The sequence below is a fragment of the Hemiscyllium ocellatum genome (genome assembly GCF_020745735.1).
Source record: "Hemiscyllium ocellatum isolate sHemOce1 chromosome 27 unlocalized genomic scaffold, sHemOce1.pat.X.cur. SUPER_27_unloc_36, whole genome shotgun sequence".
In the NCBI taxonomy this organism is placed as follows: Eukaryota; Metazoa; Chordata; class Chondrichthyes; order Orectolobiformes; family Hemiscylliidae; genus Hemiscyllium; species Hemiscyllium ocellatum.
The window spans coordinates 125,323-145,140 of record NW_026867505.1 but is presented as its reverse complement, the minus strand read 5'-3'; the positions used below and the strand labels follow the sequence as shown (position 1 = coordinate 145,140).

The 19,818-nt window shown below is 46.7% G+C and overlaps 2 non-coding genes across 2 annotated transcripts; both read left to right on the top strand.

Moving 5' to 3' along the window:
- The first annotated feature begins 2,807 nt into the window (after window positions 1-2,807).
- On the top strand, window positions 2,808-2,879 carry trnaw-cca (transfer RNA tryptophan (anticodon CCA)). Its single transcript has one exon. It is a non-coding gene; the product is annotated as a tRNA-Trp (tRNA).
- An 11,633-nt stretch (window positions 2,880-14,512) lies between these two features.
- Window positions 14,513-14,584, top strand: trnaw-cca (transfer RNA tryptophan (anticodon CCA)). The gene has a single exon. It is a non-coding gene; the product is annotated as a tRNA-Trp (tRNA).
- The last annotated feature ends 5,234 nt before the right edge of the window (window positions 14,585-19,818 follow it).

Here is a 19,818-nt window from a genome sequence, read left to right as displayed (position 1 = left end):
AAACGCCTTCTTTACTATCCTATCTACCTGCGTTTCTACGTTTAAGGAACTATCAACCTGAACTCCAAGGTCTCTTTGTTCAGCAACACTTCCAAGGAACGTACCATTAAGTGTAAAAGTCCTGCTCTGATTTGTTTTTCCAAAATGCCGCACCTCATATTTATCTACATTAACCTCCATCTGCCACTTCTCAGCCCGTTGGCCCATGATCAAGGTCCCGTTGCAATCTGAGGTAACCTTCTTTGCTGTCCACTACACCTCCAATTTTGGTGTCATCTATAAACTTACTAACTATACCTCCTCCGTTTACATACAAATCATTATATAAATCACAAAAAGCAGCTGACCCAGCATCAATCCTTCTGACACACCATTGGTCACAGGCCTTCAGTCTGAAAAGCAACCCTCCATCACCACCCTCTGACTTCTGCCTTCGAGCCAGTTCTGTATCCAAATGGCTAGTTGTCCCTGCATTCCATGAATTCCTGAAGAAGGGCTCATGCCTGAAACGTCGATTCTCCTGCTCCTTGGATCCTGCCTGACCTGCTGCGCTTTTCCAGCAACACATTTTCAGCTTCCATGAGATTAAACCTTGCTCACCAGTCTCCCATGAGGACCCTTGATGAACGCCTTCCCGAAGTCCATATAGATCACGTCTATTGCTCTGCCCTTATCAATCCACTTTGTTACTTCTTCAAAAAACTCAATCATGATTGTGAGACATGATTTCCCAAGCTTAAAGCCATGCTGACTATGCCTAGTCAATTCTTGCCTTTCCAAATACATGTAAATCCTATCTCTCAGGATTCTCTCCAACAACTTGCCCATCACGGATGTCAGGCTCACCGGTCTATAGTTCCCTGGCTTTTCCTTGCCACCTTTCTTAAATACTGGCACCACAGTAGCCACCCTCTAGCCTTCCGACACCTCACCTGTGACTATGGATGATACAAATATCTCAGTGAGAGGCCCAGCAATCACTTCCCTAGTTTCCCACAGAGTTCTAGGGTACTCCTGATCAGGTCCTTGGGATTTATCCACTTTTATGCATTTCAAGATATCCAGCAATTTCTCATCTGTAATATGGACATTTTTTCAACATGTCAGCATCTATTTTCTCACATTCTATATCTTCCATGCCCTTCTCCACAGTAAACACTGATGCACAATATCCGTTCAGTATTCCACGCCCCCCCCCCCCCCCCCCCCCCCCATCTACTGCAGCTCCAGACAAAGGCCGCCTTGCTGATCTTTCAGGTGCCCTATTATCTCCCTTTTTTCCTTTTGTCCTTAAGGTATTTATAAAAACCCTTTGGATTATCATTAACTCTATTTGCCAAAGCTATCTCATGCCCCCTATTTGCCCTCATGATTCCCCTCTCAAGTATGCTTGTACTGCCTTCATACTCTCAGGATTCACTCCATCTCTCTGTCTATACCTGACATATGCTTCCTTGTTTTTCTTAACCAAAATCTCATTTTTTCTAGTCATCCAGCATTCCCTACATATACCAGCCTTTCCTTTCACCCTAACTGAAATATACTTGTCTGGACTCTTGTTATCTCATATCTGAAGGCTTTCCATTTTCCAGCAACCTGCGAACATCTGCCCCCAATCAGCTTTTGTAGGATCTTGCTTAATACCTGAATCTTCCTCCAATTTAGAACTTCAACTTTTAGATCTGATATATTATTTTCAATCACGATTCTAATGTTAATAGAATTGGGGTTGCTGGTCTTAGGTTTTGCACCCTCTCCAGTAGGTACATCCACATTGTGAATTAGAAAATTTCCTTGTACACACTTAACATATTCCTCTTTTTGGCAGATAGGTAAATGGGCAGGAGTTATGCCTTGGGTCCACACTTCATTCATTCCCATCAACCCTACCCCCATTCCTACCCCAATAGTCCAACGCCACTTTCCTCTGCAACTGCCGAATGTGTGACGCCAGCCCATTTACCTGTTCCCTCCTCACTATCTAAGCGCCCAAACTTACCTTCCAGGTGAAGTGGTACTTTACCTGCACTTCCCAGAACCAGTCTACTGCATTTGCTGCTCACAATGTGGTCTCATCTATATTGGGGAACCGAAGCATAAACTGGGTGACTGCTGAACAGAACATCTACGCTCTGCCTGCAAAAAAGACCCTGAGCTTCCAGCTGCCTGCCAATTCCACACCCCACCCTGTTCCCTGGCCAACATCTGTGTCTCAGGTTTGCTGTATTGTCCCAGTGAAGCTCAGCACCAGCAGAACGAAGAGCACTGGATATTCGACTTGGGGACCATACATCCCTCCGGTCCCAATATCGAATTCAATAATTCTAGGGCCTGAACACCATGGTATCCTCGTCCCTCCCACACACACCAAGCCTTGTTATCACATCGTCTGTCATTCCACACTACTTAGCCACGAACAGTCTCCATTAACAGTTATTCACCCTCCCACGCAGATCGTTATCAACTCCTTTATCTGTCCAACAATTCTTCCTTCGCTTTTGGCTCTGTCCTGATCTCCGCCTTCCTCCCACAATATCTCCTGCATATAAACAGACATTTTCCCAATCACCATCAGTTCTGTGGAAGGGTCACATGCTACTCCTGTTTTTTTTGTTTCTGATATACAGCATCCGCAATTCTTTCAGATTTTTATTGAGAGAGAGTTGGAAATTGTTTCGAGAGACAGAAAGAGAGGGGGGAGGAACAGAACAGATATGAACTGTTGATCTCCGTTGCGACTCAAAACGTAAAATCATTGAAGTGCGATCATTTCCTTTAATCATGAATAGAGACCACTGGCCATCCGTGAGCTTGTGGCGCAACAGTAGCGCGTCTGACTCCACATCAGAAGGTTGCGTGTTCAAATCACGTCAGGCTCACTGAACTCGACCAATTACCTTTCAAACCAAGGAAGGAGGATGTTTACTCCGTTTTTCTGTTGAGCCAAATCTTCTTTCCGGAAACTTTCGATCACAGTGAAGCTTTGCTGTCAGTTTGATTTGTGAACACTGAATCAGGGAGGTGGTGTGCCCAGTGTTTGGGTAAATGCTCAGCTCCCCCCAATGTGAGAAATAAAAGACAAACTGTTCATCACGGGATTTAAACACACAGCCGTTTCGTTCAGTTTGTGACAGCGCGGTGTGAAAAACATTATACCGATATTTTTACAACATAATCTAGAGATTATCAGCTTTGTGTTTCAAACTATCAGGAGGTCCCAGCTCCTTCTGTCATAGCAGAGTGACAAACGAGTTCAGATAGAAATGTTTCCCACCAACAGCAAATCCTTTCCTCTCACTGGACACAGTTAAAATTATCTTTATTCAACAGAAGGAGCGGAAACTACAGTCTGACGGCCCCTCTCCACATTAACGGTGAGCCTGAATTGTATAAACGGTGTCAGTAAAATCCAATGGAGGACACTGATTTGGTTCAATCGTTTTTATTTGCCAAGCGTAATTCACCGAGAGGATGCTGCTGTGTGAGACAGCGTGGGGAATTACTGCAGGGCCTCCTGCGCATGGAACACACCGCAACTGATGTGTTTCACCTTCATCAGTTTATTCCCATCTCGGAGAAGAGAGGTTTGATGATTCGGATCATAGGAGGCCGACAGAGAACATGAGAAGAGCACTCAGACCTTCACAAGCTTGTCACCACAGCTGGGTCATCGTGGCCCGTGTATCAGTATGGGACAGTAATCTGCATCTACTGACTGGAAGCACAGCAAATTGGAGTGTTGGTGGGACTATCACACAGGAGAAAACGGCTTCGACAGATCAACTGGAGTGGCTCCCAATGCGCAACTCCACTCACCTCAACTGAATAACTAAACAAATTACTCAGTGATTCAAATGAATACTCGGTTTTGAATCTGCACTGTGTCATGTACCATCGAGAATGATGTCAAAACACTTTCATTGCTGTGATGGAGTATCCTGTTGGGCAGAATATATCCGTTGTCAAATTTCCTACGTTCTGTTGGTCTAACTCCGATTTCACTCAGAATCACGAAATGTGTGACAGCGCAGACTGAGGCCATGCAGCCCACCTTAGCTCTGCTGGTTCAACACAATATGTAAATACGTGCCTCATTCTGTCTCCTTCTCCCTGTAAATCTGCACATTGTTACATTGAACATGCCCACCGAATTCCCTTTTGTGTCCATTGAATCTGCCTCTTTGTCACTGTCAGACAGCGATTTACTGACCCCACTCCCTGTGCGAAAACGGTCTTCCTAATGTCACTTTTGCTTATTTTCCTGATGACATTAAATCTCTGCCAAATTGTTCTCGATCTTTTCAGGCCTGGGAGCATTTTCACTGCATTATTTCCTCTGTCTAAAACCCTCATGATGTGGAAAACTTCAATCAGGCCAGTTTTCAGCCTTCTGTTCTGCAAAGACAACTGCCCTAACTTTCCAATCTACCTTCATGACTGACATTCCTCGTACACGGTACCATTCACTTCAACCTGTTCAGCGCCGTCTGCAATCACTTCACTTCCCCGCTTCCTGAAGTATCACCCTCAGAATTGAGCGTAATACAGGTGGAGGATTCATTCAGACTCGGATTGCGCCGGCGAGAAATCTGCAAGACTTGTTCTCACTTTGAGCAAGTGTTTCCCTTCGCCGTGTTCACTGCAATGGTCCCTCTGTCCCATCCCTAATTCAGGCAGTCCGATCTGATTTAACAAAGCGGCTTTTGAGAAAACTGACCCGGCATCTTTGCTCAGGTCAATTTAAGAAATGAGGGTTCGCCTGGGATTGGAACCCGGCACCTCCCACCCGTCTGTATAAGCTAGAAAACCCAAAACTGACATCATACCCCGAGACAAATGAGCCAAAAACCATGTGCGCGCCCAGCTCCTGAAGCAACTGGGAGTTGCTCAGTCCGAAATACATTGTACATTGCTCCCAGAATTACAAGCAGCAGAGAGTTTCAAGAACATCTGCTTCTCATTCTGCCTCCCTGCTCCCAGGACGCTGCTGTTTGTTCCGTCCCCAGGAACCAGGCTGTCTCCACTGGTGGATAATTGAACCATTTCGTTTCTACTTGCAATTCTCCCGCCGACAGAGGCTGTTAAGTCCATCGAGTCCACCGCGACTGTCTGCCACTTGTCTCTTTCTGAGGTGATTCACAATCAGTGATATCTGTCCTAATAGTAAGGGACTGTGTCTGAATGGTGATACAGTTTCTGACATGCTGATTGTCTTGTCATTCACGTCCGGCCCGGCGTGGCGAATTACTGCAGGGAATGGGCGAAACCGCAAGGCATGCGTTTCAACTTTTTCAGCTCATTGGCATCTCAGAGAAGTGGTTTTGCGAATCAGTTCATAGGAAACTGATGAAGAACAGGAGAAGACCACTCAGACCTCCAAAAGCATGTTACTTGAACCGTGTGAGGTTCGCGAGTGTATCGGTATGATACAGGGTATTCAGACACTCAGGCAGTAGGTGCAAAGGCAAGATACAGAACAGAGCACAGCACCATTACAAAAGGAAGCTGCTCAAGGAGACATCGAACAACAGCAGAGGATGGTTTCAATCCATCGATCTCTGCGTTATGGGCCCAACCCGCTCCTGTTTTCCCCAGGTCCCTTCAGCCTGTCGTCGGGCACGCGGCATGCACGTTCGAGACTGATGTCAAAGACCTCCGCTGCTGTCGTGTAATATGCTGGTGCGCAGACGTATGGAGGCTGTGTAAATAAAAACTTTTTTCTCACTTCCCACATTGTGTTGATCGAACTGTGATTTCATTCTGAATCACAGCATGTGTCACAGCGCAGACGGAGGCCATGCGGCCCACCTTCCCTCTGCTGATTCGACACAGTAAGTAAACGTGTGTCTCTATTCGTAGCATTCGCTTGCCTTCCCCGTGTGTTTCTGCACATTGTTACTTTAAACATGACCAGCGAATTACCTTATGCGTCTATTGAATCTGCCTCTTTGTCAATGTCAGAAGATTTGCTGACCCTAACCTCACCTTTCTAATCTCTCTTTTAGTTCTTTTCCTGATGACTTTAAAACTCTGCCGATCCTTTCAGGTGTGGGAGCATTTCAACTGCATTACTTTCCCTGTCTGGACCCCGCATGACTTGGAAAACTTCAAACACGCCAGATTTCAAACTTCTGTTCTCCGAGGAGAGCTGTCCCAATTTTCCAATCTGCCCTCATCGCTAACATTCCCTAAACACGGCACCACTGACGTCAGCGCAATATTCCATCATTTCACTTCCTGGCTTTCTGCTCAATTTGTACTCCAAGCAGCCCAACCTACTTTAGCAAGAGTGGGTTTTGAGAAAGTTAAGCGGGCACTCTTGCACAAACCTGGAAACGCAGGCTCATCAGAGATTCGAACCCTAGATCTCCTGCAAGCCTGCACAATAGAAGGCCCAAACCGCGAATCATACCCAGAGACCAACGAGCAACACCGAGACTGCGCAAGCCCCCCCGCTGTTCCTCTTCAGCCAGCTGAGTCTTGCTCGGTGTGAAATACATTTGACATTGCTCTGAGAATTGCAAGCGGCAAAGAGTTTCCAGAACAGCTGCTTCTCATTCTGTCTCCCTGCTGCTGTTTGTCCCGGGTCCTCTCTACTGGTAGAATTTTAAAACATTTTGTTTCTAAACTTTTCTGTAACACCGGAGTGACCAGTGATAAGCATTGCCCTCCTCAACACAGGATACAGAGAACAACAGAAGACCAGTCAGACCTCCGCGAGGCTGTCATCTCAACTGTGCACATTGGGACAGTATATCAATGTGAAATATTTATGTCGAAGTTTTTTGTGAAAGAGATGAGAAGGCGAGGTGCAGAACAGTGCGCCGTTAGACGGGAAAGTTGCTGAAGACGACATTGACTGAATAGGAGAGATGGTTTCCCTTCTGGGTGATGCTTCCATCACACACCCGCAGACATATCGCCGTTGTACCAGTATAAACTCTGTCTAAATTCCCACATTCTGTTTTTCTGAACTGTGATTTCGCTCAAAAGCACAAAATTTCAACACTCGCAATGTTCAAACTTTAACAAAGTGCTCATAGATATATTTAGCGAACACCTGGAAGGAATTCTGCCAAACGTACCTTGGGAATTTCGGTTTGAGTGCTCTTGAACTTTAAGTCAAAGGAAGGGAAATTTGCCTCGAGGCTGTGTAATGTGGAGATGTGTTCCCCATGTAAACTGATAGTGGTTAGCCATCCCAGTGCTTCCCGATGCATGGCTGCGCTGACCCACAGGGAGGTTTCTTTGATAAACTGTCCCGGGGACTTCCAGTCGCACCATGACGTCATAGTGCGAGCCCCCGGTGATGGCCTGCAGCTGCTGTGACGCAATAATGGTGCTGGCCCCGGAACATGAATACGAATTAGTTCATGAGTCACGTGGTACTGAATCATTCTATGGAGTGTTCTTTCAACTTCACGGATTTATATATGAGAGGAGGAAAATGGGCAGGGCTTACACCTCGGGTCCACTCGTCCTTCACTCTCACACCCCACAACCACCTCCCATTGTCCCAAGGCACTTGCCCCTGCAACCGCCGAATGTGTAACACCTGCCCATTTACCTGCTCCATCCTGAATATCCAAGGGATCGAACATACCTTCCAGGTGAAGCAGCACTTTACCTGCACATTTGTCACAAACTAGTCCACTGCATTCGTTGCTCACGGTGTGGTTTCCCCAAAGTAGCATGAAGCATAAACTGGGTGACTGCTTCGCAGAATATCTCGGTTCTGCCGAAAAAAAGGCCCTGAGCTTCTGGTTGCCTGTCACTTTAACACTCCACTCTGTACCCTGGCCTACTTCTCTGTCTCAGGCATGCAGCAATATTCCAGCAAAGGTCAGCCCCTGATTGAAGACCAACGCCTCATTTTCTACTTGGAGATCCTATAGTCATCAAGTCTTCAACATCGAGTTCAATATTGTTCGGACCCGAACTCCCCCATGCCCTTGACCCCGACCACACCCACACGAGGCCTTATTTTTACATCTTCTGCTGTTACACACGACATATCGTTAGCCAGCAACAGTCTTCATTAACAGTTAGTCACCCTCCTACACAGATCGTTATTCACTCCTTTGGCCATCCAATGTTCTCCCTCTGAACTGGTGGCAAAGAGAGCAATGTGGACTGATAGCCCTGAGTCAGCAGTTTGTCCCATCTCCAGGAACCGGGTTCTCTGCATTGGCGGATTATTAAACCATTTTGTTGTTGCGTTGATGTGAGGAGACTGTGTAAATATAAACTTTTCTAAATTCCCACCTTCCGTTGGTCGAACTGTGAGTTTACTCTGAATCACAATGCGTGTCACAGCGCATTTGGAGGCCCACCTTAGCTCTGCTGGTTCTACACAGCAAGTAAATAAGAGTCTCTATTCGTATCATTCTCTTACCTTCTCCCTGTAAGTCTCCACATTGTTACTTTGAACATGACCACAGAATTCCCTTTTGTGTACGTGAATCTGCCTCTTTGTCACAGTCAGACAGAGATTTACGCATCCGAACCACTCCTTGTGCCAAAATGTTCTTCCTAATGCCACTTTTACTTTTTTTCCAAATGCCTTGAAATCTCTGCCGATTTTTTGGGAAATTGAAATGATTCTCATTCCTGCACATGAGGCTGAAATGATTTAATTTCTAACGTAAAGGACTGCGGATGCTGAGAATCCGAGACAGAAAGATGAACTGCTGGAGAAACTCAGCAGGTTTGGCAGTATCTGTGGGAGAAAACAGAGTTCTGAATTATTGTCTCTGATTCTCTTTCCACCGATGTTGCCTGACCTGCTGAGTTGCTCCTGCAATTTCTGTTTTTGCTTTTAACTGAAAGTTCATTTCATCTTTCGGTGTGAAACAACCAGACTCTCCATTTGCAGATATTTAACCCTTTCGTAACCTGTGAAGTGATTGGATTCAAACAAACCCAGCAATAATTCACTCTTTCTCAGCTCCACAGGCAGAGAGACCTGGGAAATGAAGCTGTCAGTGTGGGTCTTTATTCGTGGGCAGAGTGGTGAATGCGACGGACGTGAAATCTATTGCGGTTTCCCCAGGCAGGTGTGACCCCTGCCGACTACAAAATTGGAAATGTCGTCAAAACGAAAGGGAGACTGTTCCCCGGTTTTTTCTTTAAGATTCAAATCAGTGGAGGGCGAAAGATATTTCACTCACATTGGGACTGGTGGGAATCTGCAACCCACTGCCTGTTCGGGTGGAACAAGCAGATACACGCAGAGCTTCTTTTGAGGCTATGAGCCAAGTGTTTGGAAATGAGACTAGAACAGTGAGGGGCTGGAAATCGTGATCGAAATGAAGCAGGGTGTTTCCTTTGCCAGTGAAAGATACTGCTTCACAAAGTTGGGACCGTGGAAGGGAAGCAGTGACTGTGATTATCTTTGGTTGTTGACCTTGTGACTGTTCCCATTGCTGCGCATGTCCGTGTTAACGTCAGAACTCTGCCGCATGGTGGCGTTAGATACGCACAGGGCCGCGGGCGCAATGGATGACGCATCCGACTCCACCTAACTGTTTGAAATGCAGCTCACAGCTTCTTCACACACCCCAATTAATCTTTCTCATTGTCCTGAAGCCGGTTTGAATTCTTGATCTGCAGGAACGAGACACTTTTCACTGTCTCACGTCAGTCAGTGTCCCTGAGAACATCAGAGTCACGTCACAGCGCTGTCAGAGGAGGGGAAGCTGAAATAGCCCCACAAGCTGCTCACAGGCACATTTCACTTTCCCCAACTCACCGCCCCAACCCACTGATCCTGGGAATGGAAAGGGAACAAACACCAAAACCCAGTCTCATATTTGTGAATCTTCCGAAAATAAGAAAACTGTTTATCCCTTCGGATCTTCCATCCTGGGCTAACAAAGGGTGATTGTAAATGGTTGACCATTCAGTGTCGATTCTTTTTGGCTGAAAATATCTTCCTTATCTCATCCCAGCATTTCTTGCCACAGATAACTGTGCGGGTAAAAAATGAGGTCTGCAGATGCTGGAGAGCACAGTTGAAAATGTGTTGCTGGTTAAAGCACACCAGGTTAGGCAGCATCCAAGGAATAGGAAATTCGACTTTTCGGGCATAAGCCCTTCATCAGGAATGAGGAGAGGGTGCCAGGCAGGCTAAGATAAAAGGTAGGGAGGAGGGACTTGGGGGAGGGGCGATGGAGGTGTGATGGGTGGAAAGAGGTCAAGGTGAGGGTGATAGGCCGGAGTGGGGTGGGGGCGGAGAGGTTAGGAAGAAGATTGCAGGTTAGGAGGGCGGTGCTGAGTTGAGGGAACCGACTGAGACAAGGTGGGGGGAGGGGAAATGAGGAAACTGGAGAAATCACCTACCACCCCACCAACCTCCGTATACAGCGTATCATCCGCCGTCATTTCCGCCACCTCCAAACGGACCCCACCACCAGGGATATATTTCCCTCCCCTCCCCTATCAGCGTTCCGCAAAGACCACTCCCTTCGTGACTCCCTCGTCAGGTCCACACCCCCCACCAACCCAACCTCCACTCCCGGCACCTTCCCCTGCAACCACAGGAAATGTAAAACTTGCGCCCACACCTCCTCCCTTACTTCTCTCCAAGGCCCCAAGGGATCCTTCCATATCCGCCACAAGTTCACCTGTACCTCCACGCACATCATCTATTGCATCTGCTGCACCCGATGTGGCCTCCTCTACATTGGGGAGACGGGCCGCTTACTTGCGGAACGCTTCAGAGAACACCTCAGGGACGCCCGGACCAACCAACCCAACCACCCTGTGGCTCAACACTTTAACTCTTCCTTCCACTCCACCGAGGACATGCAGGTCCTTGGACTCCTCCACCGGCAAAACATAACAACAGGACGGTTGGAGGAAGAACGCCTCATCTTCCGCCTGGGAACCCTCCAACCACAAGGGATGAACTCAGATTTCTCCAGTTTCCTCATTTCCCCTCCCCCCACCTTGTCTCAGTCGGTTCCCTCAACTCAGCACCGCCCTCCTAACCTGCAATCTTCTTCCTAACCTCTCCGCCCCCACCCCACTCCGGTCTATCACCCTCACCTTGACCTCCTTCCACCTATCATATCTCCATCGCCCCTCCCCCAAGTCCCTCCTCCCTACCTTTTATCTTAGCCTGCCTGGCACCCTCTCCTCATTCCTGATGAAGGGCTTATGCCCGAAACGTCGAATTTCCTATTCCTTGGATGCTGCCTAACCTGGTGTGCTTTAACCAGCAACACATTTTCAACAGATAACTGTGCGGCAGAGTTCATGTGTATATTTCCTTGAATGATATTTTGTAACTAACATTCGTTTGCTAGTTGTTTGTATCGGGTATTTCAGGTTCATTAGCCGCTGTTCAAGTGTGTTGGTAGATTTGTGGGCTACCATGATGCTGAGAGGTTTGAGTTGTCTGGACACCATTTAACAGATGTATTTAATGTAAGGTAATGTGGCTAGGGTTTCTGCACAAGTTGTGTCTGCTTGTGTCAATTTGTTGATGAGAAATCGGCAAACTGGGTTTATTGGGTCGGCAAAGGTGAGGACTGGAGATGCTGGAAGCCAGAGTTTAGATGAGAATGGTGCTGGAAAAGCACAACGGGTCAAGCAGCACCTGAGGAGCAGGAACATCGAAGTTTCGGGCAAAAGCTCTTTATCAGGAATAGACGCAGGACGTCTCCAGGGTGGAGAGATAAATTTGGGTGGGGGGTGTGCTGGGGCGAAGGTAGCAAAGAGTAAAATAGGTGAATGGTGGTGGGGATAGAGGAGACAGGTCAGAGAGGAGGGTTTAGCGGATAGTTGGGAAGGGAGATTGGCAAGGAGGACAGGTCATGAGGTCAGTGCTGAGCAGGAAGGTTGGAACTGAGGTAAGGTCGGGGGAGGGGAAAGGAGGAAACTGGTGAAATCTACATTGATGCCCTGGGGTGGAAGTGTTCTGAGGCGGAAGATGAGGTGTTCTTCTTCCAGGCCTCGGGTGGGGAGGGAGCGGCGGTGAAGGAGGCCCAGGACTTGCATGTCCTTGGCAGCATGGGAGGGTGGATTGAAATGTTAGGCCACAGGGCGATGGGGTTGATTGGTGCGGGTGTCCCGGAGAAGTGACTTGACTCTCCAATCTCCCCAATGTTATAGAGATCGCATCGGGAGCAATGGATACAAAAAAAATTACATTGATGAATGGACCGGTGAAAGTCTTCTTTCTCCTGCAGCCCGGGTTCGATTCCCAGGCAGCGAGGCAATTTTTAGCAGAGCTACAAAACAGGTCTATATCTCCCTGGTGGTCTAGTGGTTAGAATTCGGCGTTCTCACCGCCGCGGCCCGGGTTCAATTCCCGGTCCGGGACGCAATTTCCCCCGGGGCTGCAGGCTATCCATTCTTCTTAAATGCGCTGTATCGTTGTTTCCTGATCTTCGTCGTTCCTAGGTGCTGCAATGTGAAGTAGCTCGTTGAAATTGCATCCTGATGCAGATTTGTTTGTATGTGTTGGGATGATTGCTTCTGCAGCTTAAGTACTTGTTTCGCGTGTGCTGTTTTCCTGTCGACGCTGTTTTGAATTTACCATTGACTGTTCGCTCTACTGTGACATCTAGAACAACAACACTTTTTGTTGTTCTCCTCTTTTGTGAATTTTATGCCAGTAAGGAAATTGTTGATGGTGTTGTAGGTTTCCTCTAAGTTGTTTCACGTTGTGGTGACAAAAGTGTCATCACTGTAGCCGACCCAAAGTTTGGGTTGGATCTTTGGAAGGGCTGTTTGTTCGAAACTCTGCATTATTGCTTCTGTTAGGAATCCTGATATTGGTGGTTTCATGGCTGCTCCGTTGATTTGTTTGTCAGTCTTGTTACTGAATAGGAAGTGGGAGGTAAGGCACAGCTCCACGAGCTTGACAGTGTCATCTTTGCTGATGAAGTTGGTGCTGTTTGGTGTTTGTGTCTTTGGTTCTTCAAGTAGTGTCTTCAGTTTTCTTTGGTCACGTTGATGTTAATGGATGTGAACAGGGCTGTATGCCAAAGGACAGTATTATTCCATCCTCTTCTATCTTGTTGTCTTTGGTGTTCAAGAATTCTTGGATGGAGTAACTGGAGTGGCGTGAGTCTTCGACTTGTGTTTTAGTCTTCAGTGGAGGTCTTTGACTAGTCTGTATACTGGTGTTCCAAGTGGTGAGACTGTGGCTTGAGGGGGACTCCTGGTTTGAAGAGGAGGAGAACAGCAACAAAGTGCCATTCCTAGATGTCACAGTAGAGCGAACAGTCAATGGGGAACTTCAAACTAGCGTCGACAGAAAAACAACACACGCAAACCAAACACTTAACCGGAGAAGCAATCATCCCAACACCCACAAACGAGTGAACAATCCTCACTCTCTCCGCGGAGCAGGTAAGGGCTGTTTGGCACTATCTGTTTGTAGACGCGGTTACGTTTGTTTCATGGTTTAAATTTAAATATCTTTTTCGAAAAAAGTGCGGAGCGGACCCGGAAGCTGGTGTAGCGCAAACTTACCTGGGTAGTTTTTTTTCCCAATAAAGGCGCGCAGTGGTTAAGTAAATGGGCAGGTGTTATACCTTGGGTTCACTCTTCCTTCATTCCCACCAACCCTAACTCCACTCCCACCCCAACAGTCCAACGGCACTTTCCCCTGCAACTGCCGAATGTGTGACATCAGCCCATTTACCTGCTCCCTCCTGACTATCGAAGGGCCCAAACTTACCTTCCAGGTGTAGCGGCACTTTACCTGCACTACCCACAACCCAGTCTACTGCATTTGCTGCTCATAATACGGGCTCATTTACATTGGGGAAACCGAGGCATTAACTGGGTGACTGCTGCACAGAACATCTACGTTCTGCCCGCAAAAAAAGACGCTGAGCTTCCGGTTGCCTGCCAATTCCATACCCCACCCTGTTGCGTGGCCAACATCTCTGTCTCAGGTTTGCTGTATTGTCCCAGCGAAGCCCAGCACCAGCAGAACGAAGCGCACCGGATATTACACTTTTGGACCATACATCCCTCCGGTCCCAATATCGAATTCAATAATTCTAGGGCTTGAAATCCATAGCATCCTCGTCCCTACCACACACACCAAGCCTTGTTATCACATAGTCTTTCATTACACACTACCTATGACTGCCACGAACAGTCTCCATTCACCCTCCCACGCAGATCGTTATCAACTCCCTTTTCTGTCCAACAGTTCTTCCCTCGCTTTGGGCTCTGTCCTGATCTATCATTTACTGCATCCGCCTTCCTCCCACAATATCTCCTGCATATAAACCAACGTTTTCCCAATCACCATCAGTTCTATGGAAGGGTCATCGGCAACTACTGTTTGTTTTTTGTTTCTGATATACAGCATCCGCAGTTCTTTCAGCTTTTTATTGAGGTAGAGTTGGAAATTGTTTCGAGAAACAGAAGGAGAGGTGGAGAGACAGAACAGACTGAACTGTTGATCTCAGTTGTTACGCAGACGTAAAATCATTGTAGTGCGATCACTTCCCTTAAGCATGAATAGCGGGCCCAATCTCCTCGTGAGCTTGTGGCGCAACGGTAGCGCGTCTGACTCCAGATCAAAAGGTTGCGTGTTCAAATCACGTCAGGCTCATTGAAGTCAATTTTGGATACTTGTGGGGAAGACGACTGAGCAGAGGTAACCAATGGGTTTCAGGCCGATGGCACGGAGCCTGCTCCTGTTGCTCAGAAGTGAAGTTTGGAAAAGAGCAGAGCAATCGTTATGGGGCACCGATAGGCGGTTTTGTGGGGGCGAGAGAGACTCACGATTGGTATGTTGCCTCCCAGGTGCAAGGGTAAGTGACGTCTCTGATCGTGTTTTCCGGGTTCAGAAGGGGGAGAGGGAGCAGACCGAAGTCGTGGTCCACGTTGGCATCAGCGACATAGGTAGGAAGAAGGATGAAGATGTCAGGCAGGCTTTCAGGGAGCGAGGCTGGAAGCTCAGAGTTAGAACAAACAGAGTTGTTGTCTCTGGTTTGTTACCCGTGCCACGTGATAGCGAGTCGAGGAATAGTCAGAGAGAACAGTTAAATGCGTGGCTACAGGGATGGTGCAGGAGGGAGGTATTCCGGTATCTGGATAACTGGGGTTCTTTCTGGGGAAGGTGGGACCTGTGTTGTGGTTCTGTTCGCCGAGCTGGAAATTTGTGTTGCAAACGTTTCGTCCCCTGTCTAGGTGACATCCTCAGTGCTTGGGAGCCTCCTGTGAAGCGCTTCTGTGATGTTTCCTCCAGCATTTATAATGGCTTCTCTCTGCAGCTTCCAGTTGTCAGTTCCAGCTGTCCGCAGCAGTGGCCAGTATATTGGGTCCAGCTCCATGTGTTTGTTGATAGAATCTGTGAATGAGTGCCATGCCTCTAGGAATTCCCTGGCTGTTCTCTGTTTGGCTTGCCCTATAATAGTAGTGTTGTCCCAGTTGAATTCATGTTGCTTGTCATCGGCATGTGTGGCTACTAAGGATAGCTGGTCGTGTCGTTTCATGTCTAGTTGGTGTTCATGGATGCAGATCGTTAGCTGTCTTCCTGTTTGTCCTATGTAGTGTTTTGTGCAGTCCTTGCATGTGATTTTGTAAACTACATTGGTTTTGCTGATGCTGAGTATCGGGTCCTTCCTTCTGATGAGTTGTTGTCTGAGAGTGGCTGTTGGTTTGTGTGCTGTTATGAGTCCTAGTGGTCGCAGTAGTCTGGCTGTCAGTTCTGAAATGCTCCTTATGTATGGTAGTATGGCTAGTCCTTCGGGTTGCGGCATGTCCTCGTTCCGTTGTCTTTCTCTTAGGCATCTGTTGATGAAATTGCGTGGGTATCCGTTTTTGGCGAATACAGTGTTCTTCTCGCTCTTTTTGCAGTTCTGGTGTGCTGCAGTGTGTTGTGGCCCTTTTGATTAGTGTCTTGATGCAACTTCGTTTGTGTGTGGTGGGGTGGTTGCTTTCATAGTTCAGGACTTGGTCTGTGTGTGTGGCTTTCCTGTATACCTTTATGGTGAATTCTCCGTTCGGTGTTCTCTGTACCATCACGTCTAGGAATGGGAGTTGGTTATTCTTTTCTTCCTCTCTCGTGAATCAGATTCCTGTGAGTGTGGCGTTGATGATCCGGTGTGTGTTCTCTATTTCTGTGTTCTTAATGATTACAAAGGTGTCATCCACATATCTGACCCAGAGTTTGGATTGAATTTGTGGTAAGACTGTTTGTTCTAACCTTTGCATTACTGCTTCTGCTATGAGTGCAGAGATCGGTGGGCCCATGGGGTGTTCCGTTGATTTGTTCGTATATCTGGTTGTTGAATGTGAAGTGTGTTGTGAGGCACAGGTCCAGTAGTTTAAGTATGCCGTCTTTGTTGATAGGTTCAATGGCCTGTTGTCTGTTCTGTATGTCCAGCAGGTTGGCTATTGTTTCTCTGGCTAGAGTTTTGTCAGTAGAGGTGAACAGTGCTGTTACATCGAATGAGACCATGGTATCTTCTTTGTCTATGTGTAAATTTCTGATGATGTCCAAGAATTCCTGGATTGATTGTATAGAGTGTCTGGATCCGCTGATCAGGTGTTTCAGTTTCTGCTGCAGCTCTTCAGCCAGTTTGGTAGGTGTTGGTATCTGCAAGTAGTTGTTGCGCTTTTTGGATGTACTCTGCTTTGTCCAGGATGACCGTAATTCTGCCTTTGTCTGTTCGTCGTATGATTATGTTCTTATCGTTTCTTAGTGATTTTAGTGCTTCTCCCTCCTTGGTGTTGAGGTTATGTGTTTGTCTTTTCCTTGTTATCAGAGGTGCGATACTTTGTCTCACTGTTTGTTGTGTCTCTTCTGTCAGTCCATTGTTCCTGAGTGTGCATTCTAGTGATGCTAGGAAGTCTGCTGTCTTGGCGTCCCTGTAGTTGTAGTTAAGTCCCTTGGCCAGTATTATTCATTCCGTGTCTGTGAGCTGTCTGTGGGAGAGGTTTTTAACCCAGGTGTGTGTTGTGATGTCCTCTTCGTTGTGTGTTAGTTTGGCCATTTTTTCTTTTAGTGCCTTTTTTTTGCGGTGTTTGGTCCTGTTCTGTCCTATGGTGACGGCCTGTTCTATGGTCCGGGTCCATTCCTTCCATCCATTGGTGGATTTTGAAATTAACGATTTTTGGCACGGAATTTCTTGTATGTATTTTTGAAGTCTGTTGTGAGCGTCTGTAATCATTACCTGATCATCCCGAGTCCGTTCTGTCTGGCTGTGTCCCTGGCTTGTGGATTGTTGACTGGTGGGACCTCTATAAACAGGATGGTCTACACCTTAACCTGAGGGGCACCAGTATCCTTGGGGGGAGGTTTGCTAGTGCTGTCTGGTGGGGTTTAAACTAACTCTGCAGGGGCATGTGAACCTAGACGGTCGCTTTAGGGTGTAGGACCTTGAGTGTAGGGAGGTTAGGTTCATGGCATCAATCTCGAAGGAGGGTGCCTGTAAACAGGAAGGTGATTTGAAGTGTGTATACTTCAATGCAAGAAGTATACGAAATAAAGTAGGTGAACTTGCAGCGTGGGTTGGTACCTGGGAGTTCAATGTTGTGGCTATGATGGAGACATGGGACAGAATTGGCCGTTGCAGATTCCAGTGTTTAAATGCTTTAGTAGGGTCAGAGGTGGGGGTAAAAGAGGGGGAGGTGTGGCATTGTTTGTCAAGGATAGTATTACAGCGGTGAAAGGACGATAGATGAAGACTCGCCATCTGAGGTAGTTTGGGCTGAGGTTAGAAATAGGAAAGGTGAGGTCACCCTGTTAGGAGTTTTCTACAGGCCTCCTAATAGTCCAAGAGACATAGAAGACAGGATTGCGAATATGATTCAGGAGAAGAGGGAAAGTAATAGGGTGGTTGTTTTGGGGGTCTTTAACTTTCCAGATATTGACTGGGAAAGCTATAGCTTGAGTACGTTAGATGGGTCGGTGTTTGTCCAATGTGTGCAGGAGGGTTTCCTGACACAATATGTTGACAGGCCAACAAGAGGTGAGGTCATACTGGATTTGTTTCTGGGTAACAAATCAGGCCAGGTGTTAGAATTGGAGTTAGGTGAGCGCTTTAGGAACAGTGACCACAATTCGGTGAATTCTACTCTGGTGATGAAGAGGGATAAGTGTGCACTGCAGGGCAAGAGTTATAGCTGGGGGCAGGGAAATTGTGATGTGGTGAGGCATGACTTAGGATGCATGGCTTGGAAAAGTAGGCTTCAAGGGAAGGGCACAATCGATATGTGGAGCTTGTTCAAGGAGCAACTATTGAGTGTCCTTGATAAATATGTACCTGTCAGGCAGGGAGGAAAGGGTCGTGTGAGGGAGCCGTGGTTTTATAATGAATTGGAATCGCTTGTTAAAGCGACGAGGGCGGTCTATGTAAAGATGAGGCGTGAAGGTTCAATTGGGGTGATTGAGAGTTATAAGGTAGCCAGGAAGGAGCTTAAGAGAGAGCTAAGAGCAGCAAGGAGGGAACATGAAAAGTCCTTGGTTGGTAGGATTAGGGAAAACCCAAAGGCTTTCTATAGGTATGTCAGGAATAAAAGAATGACTAGGGTAGGAATAGGTCCAGTCAAGGATAGTAGTGGGAAGTTGCGCTTGGAGGCTGAAGAGATTGGGGAGACACTGAATGAATACTTTTAGTCAGTATTCACTCAGGAACAGGACATTGTTGCCAATGTGAATATTGAGTCACAATTAATTAGAATGGACGGCTTTGAAGTATGTAGGGAAGAGGTATTGGAAATTCTGGAAAGGGTGAAAATAGATAAGTCCTCTGGGCCTGATGGCATTTATCCTAGGATTCTCTGGGAAGCAAATGAGTTTGCAGAGCCATTGGCCTTGATTTTTATGTCCTCGTTGTCTACAGGAATAGTGCCAGAAGACTGGAGGATAGCAAATGTGGTTCCCTTGTTCAAGAAGGGTAGTAGAGACAACCCTGGTCTTCCACTTGATATCCTTCAGAAAAATTAACAAAGTGAGTGTACTGTTAAATGAACATAGCATAGGCACCAAATTCCTGTCAACTGCCAGGTGCCTTCTGATCACACGTTATCCAGGACACCAAAACTGAAAACTGTCATGCAGCCAGTCAGCCAGCCTTAAGAAGCACCTAAGTGAAGCTTTCCTCCATACACAATGACCTAGAACAAGATGCTGTCAAAGATGCTGCAAATGGAGCTGAATCAAGGACATGAAAATGAAATATCAAGGCCGCTTGAGAAAAGAAAGCCATTTAAGTTGCTGAATGACTTCCTTCTATTCTATTAAATGAAAAAATGACAAGAAATATAGAATGTTATTAGAAGGTGAAACATATAAGCCATTAAACTTTTACAACAGTGAATAATCTTAGATATACTCAAAATGAAGCAACACATATGTACTTTTTATAACAATGTGCTAATCCCTTAAATGCTGCTCAATTCCATGAGAAACTACGCTTTTAATTGTATAGGTGAGGAAAGAAGCTATCCATTTCTAGGGTGCAAATTGTATTCAAATGAATGTGTCAAATTAAGGAAAAAAGTGAAAATACATTTAAGAGGGACAGAGAGCATCTGAGCACCTTTGCAGAGTCTTGTCCCTCCCTGGATTCACTGCAGTTGCAATCAGTGAATAGTTTCCCCCCATCTCTCCCTCCCAAGATGAAGAATGGAAAAGGGGAGACATTGCTTTGCTCCTCGGTGTTGTCTAGTGGAGGGAGTTTTACTCTGAAATTGAATGAAGATAGAGCTTCATTCCGGACTGCAACTTCCTTCCATTGTCCAACATGTGAGTACGGCACTTTCTGAGGAGGGGAGGCTTGTCAGGATAGATGCCAATAAAATGCTTCCTTGTCAGAGAATCTAGAACTCGATGAC